At 38.1% G+C, this 14830-nt stretch overlaps 1 protein-coding gene across 7 annotated transcripts in view; it reads left to right on the top strand.

The window, feature by feature from the left end:
- Positions 1-14830, top strand: part of SORBS2 (sorbin and SH3 domain containing 2) — a 319740-nt gene that overhangs the window by 110900 nt on the left and 194010 nt on the right. For 6 of the 7 annotated variants that reach the window (XM_032618493.1, XM_032618491.1, XM_032618492.1 and 3 more), the window contains exon 1: positions 2061-2147. The exons of the other annotated variant lie outside the window; for it this stretch is intronic. The gene's annotated coding sequence lies outside the window, so the exon portion shown is untranslated. Of the gene's footprint in view, positions 1-2060; positions 2148-14830 lie in introns of those variants that run through there. 7 annotated transcript variants of the gene reach the window in all.

The following is a 14830-nucleotide window of genomic DNA, read 5'->3' as shown; positions in this document are numbered from 1 at the left end:
GCAAGGAAGCCAGAAATGGGATGTCATTCAAAATTGTTGAAACCTGGGGAATGAAGAGTAGAATATGAGGCTGACATTGAAGGCAGGGGCAAGTTCAAGAATAGCAAACTCAAAATAACTTAAGGGAAAAAGTACCTTAAGTCAGAGCAGGTTGCAAACAATGTGGAGTGGGAAAGGCCCACCCACGTTTCTTCAGCAGATATGCTAACCTGAGCAGGCTCAAACCCTCCAACTGTGAATCTGTTTGGAGACAGAAGGAAAATGGGATCCCCACATCTGCATGCACAGGATTCTTATGCATAGTAAAGTTAGGGAATTACTACTGGAGCAGGAGTCCTAACACAGGCTGGGAAATGCAACACTCACAAAACAGGAAATCGACGACTAGCAGCAAATGAAGGAAGTAGCTATGTTTACAAGTGCAAAGTATTAATACAACTATTTCAGTCACGTCGCTAGAAACAAAAATAAACCGGATGGCGTCTTGAAAATATATCAAACAGAATATGACTGGTGACAGTATTAAAGGGTGGGGATTTTGCACAAAGTATAAAAGGTTAATGGTATGTATTATGAGAAATTCCCTGAAGAGGTGAAATTTTAAGCAAGGGTGGGATGTGATCCATCTAACTGAGGAAGCACAACTATTCCTGCTTGAAAGGTGGAATTTAAAGCAAAGCTTTTTTTTTTTTTTTTTTCCTTTTTTGTGGTATGCGGCCCTCTCACTGTTGTGGCCTCTCCCGTTGCGGAGCACAGGCTCCGGACGCGCAGGCCCAGCGGCCATGGCTCACCGGCCCAGCCGCTCCGCGGCATGTGGGATCTTCCCGAACCGGGGCACGAACCCGTGTCCCCTGCATCGGCAGGCGGACTCCCAACCACTGCACCACCAGGGAAGCCCAAGCAAAGCAGTTTTAATTTGGTTTGGATTTCCTAAAGTATTTTAATATTACAAATAAATTATAATTGAGTTAATCATTTTCTTCAGTAGGAAACAATAGGAATTTTTAGAATTTTATTTTAAATTCTGTAGTACATAAAAAGTGTATTAAAATAATTAAATACATGGATCCATAGGTAACATCTTTGGTTATTTTGGCCACATATAATGAGCCATAGGGCTTTGTTTCAGCTAAGTGGCTACAAGATTATCACTGAAAAACAGAAAGTATAACTGTCCACATTTGCCAGTCTCCTTTACGCTATGACACGAAGGTGGAAGCTGTTTTAACAATGGTTCCAATTACTGTCTCTACAGTGATTTGCATGTTATTAACCTGGATAGACCCGAATCTATCTATTGAGAAGGGCTTCGCTTTCTCAATTTCACATGAAGCACTGGCTCATATAACAAAAGTTCCTCCTGAAAGCTGAAAACTCAGAGCACTTGCACTATCGGTGAAATACTGAGAGCGATAACAGAAGCTACCCTCCTCCCAAAATGATGAGTTTCATGAAAAGAAATTAACAAGCTGTGTTGTGCACTGCACGTGATCAGCCATGCTTGCTAAGTCTGTCTGTTGGTTGTTGCTATGACTACGAAAAGCCAGTGGAACCCAATGAGCTGTCTGCAGCAGTGCTGGGAGGACCAGCCATTTTACTTATGGAAAACAGTGTGGCATATTCCGCTGAGCTTTACCCTGGAAGAAGCATTTTAAAAAAAATCTATTGAGGGAAAAGAGAAGTAGTGGGCATGTTAGTATACAATTAGTACAGCCAAGCATGCCTGCCAGCTGCCATTTGGACGAGCTGTCGACTGCCTTTCCTAGTAGCTGATTTGAGAACGTGGAATGCAGAGAGATAATGCTGCATATCTGCTATCAGACAGCAGAAAAGGTTTTTGTCTTGGGAAGGCTCGCCTTCCCTGCAATGTTATCTCAGCAGCTCTCTAGCTGCTTACCCTGAAAACTAGTGACCCCAAAGGAGGTGTTTTCGTCTGCAAACACAGGTCCTGTGCGTGGCTGTAGCATATGAGTGGCAGGTCTGAAAAAGCAGGTGTGTGCTCGGATGGGCACTGGACTGTAACGCAGGCGGACGCTCTCGGGTTTACCTGCTTCCTGTTAACAGATTGTTGGCTCAGAGAGCATCTGTCTGCATGCTGAAGCTGAGGCTGAGAAGGAGGTCCCTGTGTAGCCACTTGACTGACAGAGGTAAGCTTTTTTGTCCTTTTTCAAGCACAGCATAACAATAACTCCGAGCAAAACTTAACCTAAACATTTACAATCATTGTGTTCTTTGGATTTACCAAGGAAATACATACAAACACAAACACACACACACACATACATACATACACATACATCAAATAGTGTCAGAGACTTAGAATTGTTTCAGTAAGTTCAGGTTCTAGAAATTGTAATGATTTTTTAAAAAATTACTAATATGCCTTGGGGTTTAAAATAAATATTCGCTGTTTTAACAAACCACGATGGCCTGTCGTTCTGGACAGCCTTCATAACCAGCAACAATCTTTCTCCCTTAGAAACAATGGATTCTTTTACGACCTGCACTTTGACATACATTTAGAGAATTATGTGGAAAATCAGCAGCTCGAAAATTGTGAAGCATTTATTTTTAAGCCTCCGAAATGATGTATTTAACTCTTAACACACCTCTATATACGTTTAAATTAAGGAATTCCGTACCCTATGTAGGTCATAAGAGCCAGTGGCTTGTGCCCTTGCGTATTCTGAGCACAGAGTCCTGGTGTGCTGTTTGATTTAGTTGCGGGTAGTTGTAAAGCAAACAGTGTAGGTACTGGAAGCTGCTCACGCGTCCTTTCCGAGTATCATGCATGCCACGCTAGCCCAGAGCACAACACCCTCATTGTGTTCCCTGGCTTGGAATCCAGGCAAAGAAAGGAAGTGAATCGCTGCATTGAGTTCAAGCATAGCTATAGTATGTGTCGGTAAAACTTCTTTTATTGCACAACTTTTCTCACAAGCAGATAGGTTTCAGAGATAGAGAGTGAAACCAAAAACACGACCCTCCTCCAACAAATGTACTAATATTTGCAATGGATGTTTGCTGTCCATCACTACGTGATAATAGCACAGACTTTGAACTGCAGTAGGAATTGCTCCTTACTGAGTATTTCTTTGATTTATAGTCTCTTAGGAACAAAGCTGTTACTGTGGATTGAAATTGGTCAGTCAAATCGAAATTCCTGGTAAAGAAATGACCGAATAATGATTAAATTGTTTCAGCAACATTTCAGTTTTACGTAAATCAGTTCTATTGTTGGTCTACTAGAAACGTCAGATCATTTAGAATTCTATGGAAAATATTTAGGGAAAAAAATTTTGTTGAAAACTTTGAATAAAAACCTCTATGTGCTAAAGATGAAATCTACCGTGAAATATAAAATAAATAGGATCTGAGATCTACTTCTAAGAAATATATTTTTATTTTCTATCCTTTTACCCAATATGTGGATGACATAGGACCTTTTAAGTATAATAATATAACTTTCATTGCTACATATGAGCACACAGCACCTGTTTCACAAATACAGCAATGTCATTATGCCCTCAGATAAGACAGTTATAAAGCATAGGGAGAATATTTTTCAAAACTTCTCTTCTAAATGTCACCAATATTCAAGGTATAAAACTATTCAAAAAATTGAAGGTACAAGCAATCTCAGTCCAGAAAATCATCTCCAAACATTTAATAATAAGAGCTCTAACTAGGAATATTGTCTATTTGTGTGTGTGAGACATTGGGTAGGATAAAATGGTGAAATGATAGCATTGTACTTCACTTACGTTTAACTTTCAAAGGAAAGTTTAACTAACAGACCTAGTGTTAGGTCAAATTTTATAAATAAAGATATCAGCCAAGGAAGTGATTCTTCTATAGCAGGAGGAAAGGTGGAAGAAGTCTCTCTTCAATTTAATTCCTGTCAGAGCTTTACACGGCAAGAGGAATTTCTAGAATTAACACAGTGAAAAGTCCTGCAGCAAGAAAATGATTTTGCTTTAGTTTTTCTTGGGGGAGCTTTTAGAAGAACCAGGTGTGGAAATACCTAAGGCTGTACCCTGTTGCCTTTGTGGTGGCACCATATGTGACAGGAGTCAGCCCCACTGGGAAGAGTGACACACAAACTTTATACCTGTACTTTTTTCCCCTCCATTAGTAACCTTTTAAGGTGATATGCTATGAAAGATTAGCATTGTAAGTGCACTTCTGCACCACACATCTACGTAGTTATTAACGCAACAATTTTGAGTACCAGACTCAGAGCTATAATCCCTATACTTCAAGACTCTGCACCTTGGCTTTTATCTATTTAGGCACTCTTAATTTCTGCCACTTCCCAACTCAGCTGCTGGCAATAGCAAATACTTTGTAATTTCCCAAACGCACTATACCAAACTTTTGCAAAGCCAGTCTCCTCTGTATAGACTTTTTCTTCAAATCACCCCCGCAGCGGCAGCCACCTGCCATGCATCCTTCAAAATCCAACTAGAATGTCTCCCCAGACACTTCCTCGCCTTCTGCTTTGGCTACATCTGAATCTTATGTCTGTAGTTCTGGCTATTGCACCGTAGCGCATTTGTCTCTGCTCACGGGCTTCCAGAGTTTTACTGACCTCTGACTGTACTTTGTCCAGTGTCTACAACTTGGCATTCAGACGTTGTACTGGTAACCTCGGACTTGACTGTTTTTATATTAGTTACCGTAAATATAGGCTTGATCTCGAAAAAGAAGTCCTATTATCTATTATACTGCATTTGATCAGAGAAACTCAAAACATTTACAAACAGTGATGAGGCTTTAATTTCCTTGATATGAAATTATAGTTTCAAGATCACAATTGGATAAAAGCTATAAATGTCCTATAATATATCAGAATTTTCTCAAGGAAAAATTTACAGCATATAAGTTTTAAACAAAACCAGCTTAGAAGCTTTAATATCTAGAGGATATTGTTTTTCTATTTATAGCTATTATCAAATTTGCAGGGGAAAATAAGTACAGTAAGTATCCCTATCAGAAATATGCTCTAAAATCAGGTCATTTAAAATTAATGTTGAACTGATGTTGATTAGCAGTTGATTATAAAAAAGTTACGGAATTGTCTTCCGTAAGCCAGAGGAAAGTAGAGGTCATGAATTGGGAAGAGACCAAAGGATTAAAATAAAGTCTACAATAGGAGAATTTCTTTTGATTTTCCTTATAAACCTGAAAGGTTACTGGTAATAACTGGCTACATTATACTTCCCCATAACTTGAGTTTCTGGGTGACGGAGAGAATAGTATGTTAGTATCATTCCTGATACAGATATGCTTTTGGTTGTAGAGACTTCCCACTCTTCTTTCTATATTAGATGTAATGATTATTATTTTTTTTAAGCCTAAATTTTTATACCCTTTTTATGGAAAATTTATCACAATGTTGTAATAAAAAGTAAGAATGGATCAAAAATTACATTAAGAATTAATAACTATATAATCCCTCATCTCTAAGATATCCATCTAAAAAGCAAAAGTTGGATTAATATAGTATGAATTCTTGTACATAAAGTAGCAAAGATTAGGAAATTTTAAATATCCAGATGTTAAGAATTAGAAAGCAAAATATTTGGTAAACCACTTTAATTCATATTTCTGGACACTTTTACACTCTATTCCAGCATTGAATTTTATAATCAAAGTAAGATATATAGCAACTCTTAAGTGTCATGCTGTCCTTTAAAGGTTTATTTTGACTATCTTCCAGCTGATTTTAATGTATAACATGCTAATTTAATAATAGCTAAAGTTGAAATTGGTTCTATGCATCTTAAAGACTAATCGTGTTTAATCAATTATTTTAAATTGTACATAGTAATTAGATTTCAGGAAACATGATTCCATAGTATTTCTGCATCATTTTTAAGATTTTCTATTTTAAGTAATTTATAATATTTGGAAGGCCTAAACTATATATAACTATGTTGACATTCAAATGAAATGTGTGAGCTCTTGTTGCATTTTATAATGAAGTATAGTAGTATCTAATTGTATTAGATAATTTTTTAAAAGTTCCTCAAATAATTTAATCATTGATGCCTATTAAATTCTAAATTATCACTGCAAAGAATTATATGGAGATTTTCAAGATCTCTTTACAACATTTCTGGAAAAGTTAGGACATATACATTTAGCTATGAGGGAACACTTCTATAACTATTGAGTTCTAAATATTAATGGATAAGAAACCTCATTCCAGCTTAAGCTCACTTAAGATGATCTTATTTGAATAAATGACAGAGAACCAGCAAAGAGAAGGTTTTACTTTGAGTTTCAGCAACGTGATATATCCACGTAGATCTATATTACACTTTACCCCAGTCTTCAAAACAGAAGTTTTGCCAACCAGGAATTTTAGCCAAAAAGACAGTAGTTTCCTCTTCCCCTTACAGGTCTGGTATGCATAGCTCCAGCATTAATTCTGCACCTTTGAAAAGCATTATTTGAACAAAAATCCAGAAAACTTTCTCTTTTCCTACCTCTAACCAAAGATCTCACTTTCAAAGAAAATTTTCCTACCTCAAAAAAAAAAAAAAAAATCTAGCCATATTCTCATTATATTTCCTAAATTTTTTCTCTCCACGTTAGAATTTAACGAAATTTTATTTTTCATAAGAACGTTATTTGAACATTTTAGTGATATTTTGGTTCTTTAATTTGCACTGTTGCGTACTTTTTAAATTTTTGATTTTTTGTATAACCTAGACATTCAATTCTTCTAACTTTCCTTTGAGATGTTTCCTCAACAGTTGGTGTAAATTGCATGTCAAAAATATTTTCTTATAATGAATTGTATCTTCTGCTGTAGGTAGGAAAGTTAGTCCAATCAATGTGGAAATACTTCTCCTTTTTAGATTCCTAAACCAACTGTAGCAAAAATAGGCTTCTAACCAAGAGCACTTGTTACAAAAATCCTTAAGAGTCTAAGCAGGGAATGGCATGAAGAATGGGAAACTTTTAAAATGTATACACACAAAAAATATGCAAATGAGACATTCTAAGGAATAATTGGCCACGTTGGAGAAAATGTATTAGTATAAATGTTCATTGTGTCCTCTAAAAAGTCCCTGTCCCTACTTCTAGTCAGGGGTAGTTAACTTCTTCAGAGACATTTAGTCCTCCATGAAGGTGACCATTGGTAGAGACAGCAGCCTCATTGATGGAAAGAAACATGCTTAAGCTTTTGACGTTGAGGGTCTCATCCTCCACCTGTGGACACGTCAGCTACTTCTGCCTCTTTGGATCCTATTAATATCAGATCTTAATGTTTTATAAGGTTTTCCTTCACTTTACGCTATTAACTAAAAAAGTTTAAGAAAGCAACACTTGGTTGTTTAAAAGTGAGCTATTTCGTAGATTATCAGGATGCCTTCACATCTAATGATTTCAATTCTCTGTACTAAAGTTCACAAAGGAAAAGAGATTAGATAACAGTTTCAGCTGTTCTGGTGCTAACTGTGTCATCTGGTGAACTGTTTGAGCACTTTCTGAAGCATGTACACTTAATCTGTCAGATATATAATTGCAGTACAGTAAATATTATTATATCCTGTGGGGATAAATAACTTTTAATATCTAAATTTGATATTAAATATCAATATCTAGATTTGGAGACGTATATAGCATAGCATTACTAGTAGTGAAGATAAAAATTTTATAACCACTGAGTTCTTCTGGAACAGTGTGAATAGAATTGTGTTGTCTGATATACCTCGAGCACCGGCTTGAACCAGTTTAAGTAAAGGGAGATCCTGAGAGAAGCAAGTACGGGAAAAGGTACAGATTGCTTGGGCAGAATTAAAGTTACAGGGAAAACTCAGCTTGCTTTACGATAGCAGCTGAAACCTTGTAGGCACATGGCAAACAAGTCACTCTATTAAATATTCAGTCAGTATTTGTGGAATGAATGAATGGCTCACAGTTTTCCCCTCGATGTTGTGTTAATGGCAACACATTGATTACAAAATGTTGCTTGAATTTAAAGATCAAATGGTAATTGACAAGATTTTCTGATTTTTTTTTTTTTTGGAAGTCATGAAACTGAGGAGAAGGAAAAAAAGATGAAGATTTTAGAAAACACTATTATTTTTAAAAATAAAATATAGTCTTCCTGGTGAGAAGCACTATATTTCTAACAATGATATAAAGAGAAATATAACCAGAAACTTAGATAAAACTCAAAGGACACACATCATTTAGTGAATAATTCAGACACCAAAAAAATTTGGTTTCTACTCTTAACTTTCTTAAAGTCTCAGGTTATCATCACATTCATCAAACAATATGATCAACACTAAAGAGTAATTTTTTCCTTTTTAGATAAGTGTAAGAGAGAAAAGTTAAAACCTAGAGTTACAAAATTTAAGAGGTTTACTTTAAGGCTTTAGAATATAGTTAAACAGAGAATTCAGTGTAGAAGAAGGTAGCCATCTGGGAGATCTTTTCAAATTAAAAACTGTAAGAATTGGGAGACCTTCCAAGGCCAATCAAAATATCTGTTTTGATTAAACTCAAGAAAACAATGAAAACTTGAATAACAAGATTTCAGTAAACTACAGAAAAAATTATTTGATTTTTTTCAATACAAAAGATATTAATAAGAAAAAATTACATACTTTACTCTGTGCTAGCTACTATCTGAAGAGCCTTACAGATATTAATATCTTGCTGTTGTTATGTCCCCATACAAAGATATTACATAATGTGGACTGTATTTCCCATCCTGTACATCTCACACCTGTGACTCATTTATTTTGCAAGTTTGTACCTCTTAATTTCCATCACTTGTTTTTTTCCTCCCCTCAGCTCCTCCCCTCTGGCAACCACCTATTGTTTCTCTGTATCTATGACTCTGTTTTTGTTTTGTGATGTTTACTCATTTTTTTTGTTTTGTAGATTCTACATGTAAGTGAAATCATACAGTATTAGTCTTTCTCTGTCTGATTTATTTCACTTATCATAATACCCTCTAGGTCCATTCATATGTGTCACAAACAGCAAGATTTCATTCTTTTTTTTGTGACTGAGTAATATTCCATTACATATACACACACACACCCCACATCTTCTTTATCCATTCATCTTTTGATGGGCTTCTGTATCTGGCTACTCTGCATGAAGTTTACTCTGTCCTAGCTACTATCCCAAGAGCTTTACATATATTAAAGCTTCCTTTCAGTGAAGGATCTGGGAATTTACAAAGCTTTTAAAGGTATCTGAACTGGAATTTTCCAGAATGTGATCTTAAATTAGTTCCCAAAGAGGGACTGAATGAATAGCACATTTAGTTGCTCTTTCTTAGATGCTCTCATATCACTTTGTAAATTATATTCTTTTTTTAAATCTCATTTTAGTGAAGTTTTTTCTATATGTATCTAATCTTTCCATATGAAAGTGAACTCCATGAGGGAGCAATAGTGTTTTATTTCTATTTTTACCTGCATCATCTTGTCATGGGAATGGCCAACAGTAGATGAGTCTGGGTGATTAACCCGAGTAGGCTGCTGAATCAAATGTCAATAAATAAAATTGACACCAAGGAAAAGAAATGGAGTCAAGGTAATAAAAACTGTATGTAATTCCATGTAACCATCATGAGAAAATTAAGTGAGTCCACAAATCCTTAAGCATTTGTTGTTTTGTTTTGTTATCGTTTTACTCCTTGTTTTTGGTTAGTATGCTTTTCATGTATTGATAAAACACGAAGCTAAATGTCAGAGCAATCCTTTTTCAGACATCAGACTTCCTCAACAGAGGAAATCATGACACAACCAAAAATGATCCAGCTCATTTAAGCCACTAGAGACTTTTCCCCCAGAATTTAGTCTCCTGAACAAGTTAACTATATGTTCGTTATCTCTGACAATCAAGGAAACAATAAAAATGTGGGAAAGCACAGTTACCTCGTTTACCAGAAAAACTTTTACTCATTTGTTGAAAATATATCTGTTTTGGGAAAATGGTATTCTTAGATCAATAATACAGATGACTGGTAATATATCCTGAATTCTTTGACAATGAATTTACTTAGAAACATGATTTTTTTTATATGATTTGTGGTCTAAAAGCTGATTATATCACTGACTTCCTTCCCATCATAAATTTAATTTTAGAAGACTAACATAACCAGTTTATATAATTAATATGACTTTTTTCTTGAGTTAAAAAAAACCCCTTCTTTCGGAAGTGCACAAAGTGCTTTTAATACGTGTTAAATTAATTTTTAGATTTATTGGCAGCAGAGAGGAGAGTCATCACTCTAGTAAGTAAAAGTAAATGAGAAAGCCATAAATAATCTCATTTTATAAGTAAAAGTAAATGACAAAGCCATAACTTAATTTGAAAATCACCTTCCTTTCGACCCAAAGTCCCAAATGTCCTCTCAGGGCCTCGTATGGACAGTTCTCTGGTAAAATAATTTCACTTGCTCTATATATTATTATGTGGTGTATTAACACATCATGATCATTTGGAACCCTAAACTTTTACTTCCTTTGGAATGAATTGGGAAAACATACCCCCGAAACTCTGGTTCACTCTTTTTGGCACTGATCTTTGCAGCTGTCAAGAACTAAAAGATTATGATGATAAAATTGAGTTTCCTGGGGAATGTTCCATTTATGAATCGCCTCGTCTCCAGACTCCTCTGTCATTTCACTGCATCTGCTTCTAACCTGGCCTAGAAGAAGTGCTGGCTTCCATGGTCCAGATAAAGCCTGTGGGGTGGAGAGGACAGGAGCTTAACAGGAGGACCCCAATCCTCCAAGAATGACCCCTCCAACAGGGTCATTCAACTAAAAGAGTTTTAAGTTCAGCAGAAACTAGGAAAAGTCACATGTTCTGATTTCCAACCAAAAGTAAAGCATTTTTTGAAAAATCTGTACACACTCTATGTAATGCATCTCAGAGTGAGAGTATTTTATCTGGCCAACAAAACAGAATGGCCTGTTGTTGACTGACATTGAGAAATGTCACTTCCCAAAAGGTCAGATTACTAACTGGTCAGTGCGTTCTTTAAGGAAATAAAATCAGAATTGCATCTGACAAGTATAATGCCAGGGACAAATGATTTAAAAACTATCCTCAAACTATATTTGCCCAACAAACACATCAGAACCACAAGTTCATAACTGCTAAGTGGACTAGAATATCTAGAGTCACCTGTCCCTGCAGCTGGGCTTGACCATACACTGACAAGATTCTCTAACTCTGTTTTTTTCCAGACTTTTGAAGATTGTTGTCTCAGTTGTTGGTATGTTAATATAAGTTAGCTGGCTTCTGATTTTATCTACGATATTGAAAAGAAGCTTTGATAGGGAAAACAGAGAATGAGAGAGATCCTAAGTTCTGGGAACAATGTAAAGAGAGACCAGACCCAAATACAGATATCAAAGTTGTAGTTGTATATTTTTAAATAATTTTTGAATTTTCATATCATTCATTTTTTTTTTCATGTACATCACACTCATCAAGGACCTACTATGTGTTTAGCATGGATAAAAAGATGAAAAAAAAAGAAAATGAAACAGAAAGCCATTAAGAAAGTTTACAATTTAGTAAAAGAGATGACAGAAACACTAATTATTATAATTTCTTCAAAAGACATGCCCCAAAGTAACTGTCATATGATGTAGATAAAGAAGTTCTTTAACTGTTTTAAGAGGTAAAGTTCTAGAAGATGGAAATAACTAGCTCAGGAAAGGGAGGTTTTTTAGAGGATCAGGGAAGATGACTTAAAGAAAATGATATTTGAATTAGGTCTTGAATGGGGTGGGATTTTGATAATAGCTTGCAAAAGCAAGGTTTGTAGGCATCCTGAATTGTTTTACCCCACTAACTAATTTATTTAGCATCCCCTCACTGCTTTCACATGTCATGCCATCTGCACAGGCATCCTGTGAGGTAGGTACTATCATCACCATTTTACGTGAAAAAAGAAGATATGGAGCTTCCTCATTTCTTCCTTTCACCAATACGATAGGTGAAAGGCCTATCGTATTTTACTCATATAGGTCAGTTGTTGACTTTGAGAAGCATTTCATTCCAGGGCAGGGATAAAGGCGCACCCAAAGATTAAGAAGTGAGAATATTTTTAAGGATGTGGAAGCAACAGGTACAACTAGAAAATAAGTGGAGAAGGCTCCAGATAAGACAGTAGAAAGAAAAATAAAAGAGGAAGGGAGACAAATGAAGCAATTTGTTTGTTTTGGCGAAGAGCTTAGCCTGTTTGCAGCCATGGAGAAAGCGCCAGCAGCAGAGAAGGAAGGTGCTAGAGGAAGTAGGGCTTCTCCAGGAGCAAGACCTCAGAGAGAGGCAGCAAAGAGAGAGAAGACTCAAGGACAAGGGATGGTCCAGCCTCCAAGGGAGCCGGGGAGGCTGGGACCTAGGTAGCATGAGCGGGAATTGAGAAATGAGATCAACTCCTGACAGCTGGAAGGGAAATCTCAAAGGACAGTCTTATTACACTGCAGTATGGGTAAGGTCCAGTGTGTATGTGAGATGGAGTGGCAGCCTTGTCTTGTCCACAGTGGCGAATGAACAAGGAGGCACAAAAGGTGAAATAAAAGCCAGTGGAGGGCTTCCCTGGTGGCGCAGTGGTTGAGAGTCCGCCTGCCGATGCAGGGGACGCAGGTTCGTGCCCCGGTCCGGGAAGATCCCACATGCCGCGGGGCGGCTGGGCCCGTGAGCCATGGCCACTGAGCCCGCGCTTCCGGGGCCTGTGCTCCGCAACGGGAGAGGCCACAACAGTGAGAGGCCCGCGTACCGCAAAAAAAAAAAAAAAAAAAAGATAAATTATCTCAAAGAGTTTTTGAGGCTTAACTGGGTTATGCATGTTAAGTGTGTAGAAGGGGGCCCAGCATGTAGAAAATGCTCAAGAAGTGTTAGAAAGTATTATTAGCAATCATTTTTAAAATAAATTTATTTATTTTTGGCTGAGTTGGGTCTTTGCTGCTGCACACAGGTTTTCTCTAGTTGCGGCGAGCGGGGGCTTCTCTTCGTTGTGGTGCGTGGGCTTCTCATTGCGGTGGCTTCTCCTGTTGTGGAGCACGGGCTCTAGGTGCGCAGGCTTCAGTAGTTGTCACACGCAGGCTCAGTAGTTGTGGCTCGCGGGCTCTAGAGCACAGGCTCGGTAGTTGCGGTGCACGGGCTTAGTTGCTCCATGGAGTGTGGGATCTTCCTGGACCAGGGCTCGAACCTGTGTCCCCTGCATTGGCAGGCAGATTCTTAACCACTGCACCACCAGGGAAGTCTGCAATTTTTTTTTTTTTTTTTTTTTTTTTGCAGTATGCGGGCCTCTTACTGTTGTGGCCTCTCCCGTTGCGGAGCACAGGCTCCGGACGTGCAGGCTCAGGGGCCATGGCTTATGGGCCCAGCCACTCCGTGGGCTGTGGGATCTTCCCGGACCGGGGCTCGAACCTGCGTCCCCTGCATCGGCAGGCGGACTCTCAACCACTGCGTCACCAGGGAAGCCGTGCAATCATTTTTATATAAATGAGTTAAGTAGAGAGGCATGTGCTGTGATTCTCCAGGCTGTGCAAGTTCAGTGGTGACTAGCCAGAGTCTTAGCTCTTGAGAGCTGTTCACAGTCTTCAGAGTTGAGGGAGGGGAAGCTAATGATGACCAAATAGCATCACAAAAACCCGTACAGTGGTGAGCAAGCACTCAGAATAGGGTGTGAATGATCTCCCTGGATGATCTCAGAAGTGTGCAAGGTTCTGCGTGGAGAGAACACCATGTACAAAAGAATGGGCATGAGAGAACGCTGCAGGTGGGTTAGTGGGTCTGGAATGAGGGAACCATAGGGAGAACCGAGCCTAGCGTGGGGTGGGGCAAGCGCATGGGCTTTGCAGTCACACTGACTTGGATTTCTTTTCCAGCCCTGTGACTGCTGAGTATGTGGGGACAGGACTCCCAGCCTCTCTAGATCCCTATTTTACTACCTTCAGAGCAGAGATAATAGCGCTCACCTCTGAGGATTAACATCGGGATTAAGTGGGATTATTGTAAATGACTGGCATATCACAAACACCGGAGGAATGGTAGCCACAACACCAGCCTCAGGATCAGCCTTATGATAAAGTTTGGATTAAATCTTTAGATAAAAAAGAGAACCATTGGAGTTCCTTTTTTTTTTTTCTTAACATTTTACTGGAGTGTAATTGCTTTACAAGGGTGTGTTAGTTTCTACTGTATAACAAAGTGAATCAGCTATACATATACATATATCTCCATATTCCCTTCCTCTTGCATCTCCCTCCCTCCCACCCTCCCTATCCCACCCCTCTAGGTGGTCACAGAGCATCGAGCTGATCTCCCTGTGCTATGCGGCTGCTTCCCACTAGCTATCTATTTTACATTTGGTAGTGTATATAAGTCCATGCCACTCTCTCACTTCGTCCCAGCTTACCCTTGGAGTTTAAATGGGAAAAAGTAATGCTTATGTTTGTGTGTAAAAAAGATACACCTGGTAAGAGTCTATCAAATTAAATGAAAAGAGCAAGAAGTGGTTATAGAGAGTTTCAACATCTGAGGCAAGAGAACAACAGGCATGAATGAAAGTGATGGGTCAGGGAGAAAAGTGAGGGTTTTATAGTCAAGATTACTATATATATAACAATCAACTCTTCTAAGTGTTTGGAATGCATCTCAAACAGTGACTGCTCAACAGTCTTAAAAATAGGTGATTCTAATTCAGTGCGGTATTGCATTCATAGAGATGGAGGACACGCACAGGATCTACTTTGCTTGTGCAGGAGCTCCCGAGGCATCACTGAGGAAGAGTTTGGGGTATAAAGAATATGTGGGGGCTTCCCTG

Source organism: Phocoena sinus, chromosome 21 (genome assembly GCF_008692025.1).
Source record: "Phocoena sinus isolate mPhoSin1 chromosome 21, mPhoSin1.pri, whole genome shotgun sequence".
Classification (NCBI taxonomy): Eukaryota; Metazoa; Chordata; class Mammalia; order Artiodactyla; family Phocoenidae; genus Phocoena; species Phocoena sinus.
Note: the sequence above shows the minus strand (reverse complement) of the source record. Positions and strands in the feature narration are given on the sequence as shown.